Source organism: Megalobrama amblycephala, linkage group LG24 (genome assembly GCF_018812025.1).
Source record: "Megalobrama amblycephala isolate DHTTF-2021 linkage group LG24, ASM1881202v1, whole genome shotgun sequence".
NCBI lineage: Eukaryota > Metazoa > Chordata > Actinopteri > Cypriniformes > Xenocyprididae > Megalobrama > Megalobrama amblycephala.
The window spans coordinates 11,339,860-11,345,859 of NC_063067.1; positions in this window are offsets into that span (position 1 = coordinate 11,339,860).

The window sequence follows — 6,000 nt, forward strand, 5'->3', positions numbered from 1 at the left end:
TCATGACCTTTTCTTTTGTGTATTGAAGTCCTTGCAAGGCACTAAAACCTAAAATACTAAATAACGTTTAAAATGTCCTACATAACTCGATCTTGTCAGAGTGGGTGTCAAAGCAGAGCAGCACATTAGCAATTATTTTTGCATGTGGATGTCCGTCTCATAAAGTTTTGTAAAAAGGCTTACAAATTCAACTAATGGCTATTTGCCACCATTTCCAAGTCACTTTGATGAGGTGAAGTTAGTTTCGAGTTCCTGCTCTGTTCTGTCCCAGCTGTGTTAGATCGAGTGTGCTGCTGTCTTTAACGTATTGTGGTCCAAATTTTAGTGATACGATATGTCCAACTGTACTTAGATAATTCTGCTTAATAGTTTGTGTTTTATTATTATTTTATGCATTATCTCAGATAGGTTAAAAGTTAAATAAAAATACTATATACATGAAATGTGGAGCTACTTAAAAGAGAAATCAATAAATAGTACAATATTAACTGAATGAAGCAAAAATATAGGTTTAATATATATTCTGTTATCAGTGATTTGAAGATGTCTGAAATATGTATTCATAATCCCTGGTGGACAGCTTGAAATTGTATCTATTGTAGAGATTTTTAGTAAGTGTTAATGGAAATAACTTTTGCATTGTGTTGAATGAGAACGAGATTGAGTGACTAAGTTAAAATTAAATTGATTTAGGTAAAGAAAGAAAAGTTTCATTTTGTTTTGTTTTGTTTGATTTTGATGTATTTGTGAGTATTATTTATGTTCAGATAATTAAAAATATAGTTCAGTTTGCTCTTTTCTGCATTTTGCAAAGGAGAAATTGCTTGCTCTATTTTTCTGCAAAGAAGAACTTGCTTTATTAAAATAAAATACAGAACTGCCTTTGTCAATTGCATGAGACTCTTAAAATAAGTAAAAGCTGAGCAGATTGCTCATTTTCGGTTGTGATGACAATTTGTGTGGGGTCAATTTGATTTATGCCATTCTCTGAGTGTTCAATTTCCAGAAGAAGATGTCCTAACACAAACAAGAGCGAATGGACTGTGCATGCCAGTGGGGGAAAAGAGACTCAAAGACCCAGGCTGCAAAGAAATACAGGCACTTGGTTGAAGGGCCTTCAGCTAAACCCCTAAAAGAGGAAGCTGAAACTTCTCGGGGCTGACTTCCCTCTCTTCCTCGTGCGTGGGCGCAGGTACTGCCTTTACTGTGATCACTGCAGAGAATGCTTCAAAATGAGACTTGTCATCATCACAACTTACAAATTGGTAATGGTCTCATAGCAGTTCTTTATTTTGTTAATCTACTACACTTTTCTGTTAATAAGCATCAGTCCAACCCTTTATTAAATGGAATTTAAGTGATTGCTTGACTCACGTTCAGTTAAAACTGGGTTTGGACTTAGTTAGAAAATGTTGTGCAATGAAGAGAGTTTAGAGACTGCTCTCAGGACAGACATGTGCGTTACAGAATTCTCTTAAATAGAATATGGATGGTAGAGATATGATATTAGTCACTCCATCTTGGCTAATAGATATTTATTCTTTATTATAAGGAAAAAATTTTTTCCAAAACTGTAAAATCAATATATATATATATATATATATATATATATATATATATATATTACAAATGCTGTCATCAGAGATTATGATTATGGTTAATCATGAATCCAAAATGATGAGATCTCCAGTTTTTTTTATTATTAGAACATATTAGAACAGCTCATGAGCAACTGTAGAAAGGATACTTTTTTTCATTACATAGATGAATAATAAAATATATTTAAGAATAAAATATATTTAAGAAATTTGTGTTCTTAACTGTGGCATGCCTAGGCTTGAAATAATATTTCTTTAAATTTGGTGTTTGTTTTTGTGGTGTTAAAATCAATTCTATTGCGACAAACGTCGTCTGACTAAATCAAAAAGCTTTAAAAAAAACCCTAGACACTGTTGCACGGGGAATGCCACAGTGCCTATGTTTCATCATTTCCAATATCGTCGAAAGAGTTTGATTCGATTCGACTCAGTGGTATTCCACCCTTAACAATATATATATTCCCCATTCAGTTCACTGTTTGCATATGCAGTGACAAGAACAAAAAAAAAATTGATACTCTGGCCAGAGACATAAAAGTGTGTGTGTGTGTGTGTGTGTGTGTGTGTGTGTGAGTGATGGTGCACCATGACAAAGAAAAATGCCATAAAGCAGCTATATTCATATTTTCAAAAAAAATGGGCACATTATGAATTATGCCTAATGAAATAATGGTCATGGATGAATTTGGCTAATAATCCTGACCTGGGTTATTGTGGCAGAATGAAACGATGCCACACTTGCGCAGGTGAATAACTTTGGGAAAGCAGAACAAGCAATCTTGTCCTGTTTACCCCACACCTAACTTTACTTTTCTTTCCAGCATGTCATGATGAGTTCCACTGAATGGAACTGATTCTGTTCTGAATGTATAATGTAATGTCTTGTGATTGTTAACATGTTGAAGGTGGGATGAGTGTTATCCAGGTAGAGAAATTTATATTATTGTGTAAAAATAAGAAATTATTTACTTATTTAATCAACAAAGGAAATATAATAACAATTAAATTAAATCATGTATGATATTGCCAGATGAGGGAATATCATGTGTTTAAGCTCTGAACAGCCCTGGATAACCCTCACACCAAGGAGGATTGGACGGGGTGATGTGTAAATATCTGTTGTCTCTAACAAAAACATTTCAGGGTCTTCATTCACAGGTCAAAGCCGTGCTGTTGATTGCTGAAATTCATCCTACCAATCCGAGTGCTAATGTATTGTTAATCATGTGAAAAACGACAATGTTGTTTTGTTTTGTTCTTTTGTTTTCTTTTTGTGTCCGTTATATCTTCTCCATGTTTAGGTTCAGTACGAGTAGATGTAATCAGGAGATTATGTGTGGTATTTTCATCGAACCAGTTCTTTTTCCTGTGTGACGCCTGATTGTGACCACTGGAAAGGAAGTGTCCATTGTCCATTAGGAAGGTCAATGAAGTGAACGAGTAAACTCAACTGGTGGCTTAAAATCCCAATGTTTGCTCCAACTGATCAAGAAGAACCAAGGAAGGATCGACGGATCGACGAGCACATCAGTGCTTAGCAACGCAAGGGGAAGTCCACAGAGAGACTGAAACTGATTACATCATCCTACTGCTGAAGCACAGAATGGAGAGATTGAGACTTTGAAGGTTTGTGTTGTTTAGGGTTATCAAATGATATATAGTTGTTTAATTTGTGTGATACATCTGATGGTTATGTTATTTTTCTTAGTTTTTATTTAGGTCTAGTTGATATTGAATTCACAATTCATTATGGCAGATTAATTTGATTCTTTACTAAAACTGGCTAACAATTTAAGACTAATGGAAGAAATTTTAATCCACCTGACAGTTGCGGTAAGTCCTCAACCCAGCAAAAGTCCAGGGGACGTTCGGGGTCGGGTTTTTCTAGTAGCCCTCGTCGGACCAGCCTGGTGAAGGCTTCCAGTCAATATTCTATGCAGTTAGCTGGGGTTAGAGAGGTACCCGCAGCTTCATTTAGATGTGATGCTTTTATATTTAATTTATTCAATATCCATTTCGTATCTTTTGAAAATTTTGGGAGTCTTTAAGGACTCCAGTGGGGGAATTAGTGGATCCAAAATGGTCAATATTCATATTAATGCATTTTTATTAATATTTATGTTAATTGTTTATGGCTTATGATCTATCAGTTTTACTTTTGATTTCATATATTCATGTACTACTTTATATATATATATATTCTCATCATATTTTCAAGTATTTATTTGTTGTACCCTTATGGTCATTCTTCTTTTATATTTAAGAGTATGTATGCTCGTTATATTCAATTGTCTTTAAAGTGTTACAGTGTGACAGGTCACGCTGACACGTTTGTGGTTAGACATTGGACGCCTGCCAAGTACTGCAGAAGTGATGTTTTTCAGAATTAATGTTTGCTGACATTTAATAGTGCAAGATTTGCAAAATTCCCTAAGGGTTAAAACAACTATTTTTGACACTGGACCAGTGGATGACGTAATGGGTGAAATTAACCTTTTCTTTTAGAACAAAAACATCAATTTGAGTGGGATGTAAATTTCCCTATATGCTCATGGTATAAAGTCATTGATAATTCAGCTTTTCCTCTCCTTTGCTCTCCTTGGCTTCTGCTTTTTTGTCTCTTATCTGCAAATGTCTTAATTATTGCTCTTTTTGATTTTCATCTATTAGATACAATACTCTAAATTTATCTTTAACTATTGACTACTCCTCTATGATGGTTATTTTACCTTTTGGTTTTAAATATTTTCATTATCGATTAAAGTTTGCGTGTGAGGCTACATTTAATTGTAATGAATAAATAATTTTTCATCAACTTTATCTACTGCCTGGATCTCATTTTCCCAAGTTTTTGCATCAGGCAGGGATACATAGACCAGAAGGGGGAAAATCCTAGGCCTTTACACATATAAACTTATTTAGGGCCTTTACACATTCTTCGCGATGATTTATTCTTTTTGTCCTAAACTACAACGAGTAAGATCAAACCCGGCCCAGCAACCGATTCTAAAGATTCGGTTGGGTCAGTCATTGCGCGTGATTGCCTACACAATGCTGAAATAATCATCCTACCTTAACCCTTTACAGCACAGCGTTGCCCTCAGGCAACGGAAAGTTTTCTTAAGCCCCATGTTTAGTAAATTTTTCTTTAAATGATAACAACCAATTAGAAAGGTCGAGAAAGTACCAATGAACAGTTCAGTAAGGTGTTGGAGTCAATATCAAGCACCATTTAAAGGTGGGACGTCCTGTTCTGACACATGGTCACAGGAGAACATGGTGTGAGAAGAAGAATTTAAAACGACATAAACTGTACATAAAAAATATGTGTGTGTGTGTATGAAGGTGTAGAGAAGCCTTTTGTCAGGTTTTATGAAGTTTTTTTTATTTTGCATGTTCAGAAATTCAGTTGTGCGATAAGGGGTACTTTTCGAGGAGGTTTTAGAGAGTACCTCTCATTGGCAACAATGTATTATAAGAAGGGAAGATGCAAGATTCCTGGGTGTGCAGGAACACCCAAAGTGATGTGCAAAAATTGTAACATACACCACTATGTCACAGCAGAGAAGAAGTGCTTTTTGAAGTTTCGTACGGAGTGAAATCTTATTACATGAAGTAAATTATATTGCATAGCACACTACATGATACAGACCTATGCATATATCAAATTCAATATATCAATGTCTTTCAAGTGTTTTTCCCTTTTTACTTAATGATTTCTTGAATTTAAAAAAAAAAAAAAAATATTTTGATGATAATTTTCTCTATGACTCTGTACCATTGTCGCATTTTGGGATTGGTGGAGGGTGGGGGGAATTTTTTTTTTTTTAATCAATAAAATGTTCCCAAATGAACCAAAAAATTATGTGGAATATTTTTTTTTCATGTGCCATCAACATGTGTGCAGTAGAGGGCTAAACCATACTCTGTGTCACGACTGGATCCATTTATTTAGTCTGAACTTTATTTCTTTACAGGTGATGTGATTGTGTTGACAAATGAAATCGGCTACGTGGCCACGGTTTGTGTTAAAAAAGAGGAGTCGATTCCCCTTAATGGAATGGAATCGACTCTCAATTCCCAACGCCTCGGAATCGAGGAATCGATTCTTTTTGGAATCGATTCCCAGCCCTAGATAAAGGTCTAAAACATGTGACAACTTACCCCAACCTGACATTTAAGAAAAAAATATATGTTTGTCCTGAGAACACAGTTCTACCTTTTCAAGTTCACAAATATGATTCTAAATTAAGAGATTTTTTTTTTTTTAAACAAAACAAACAATAATAAAAAACGCTGTCAGAGAAAACACACAACTTCTGACTCTGCCAGAGAAAGTCAATGCCGTTAAGCAAGATTGCGCAACGTGGGTTCTGGACATCCTCAAATGTTCTTGTACAGA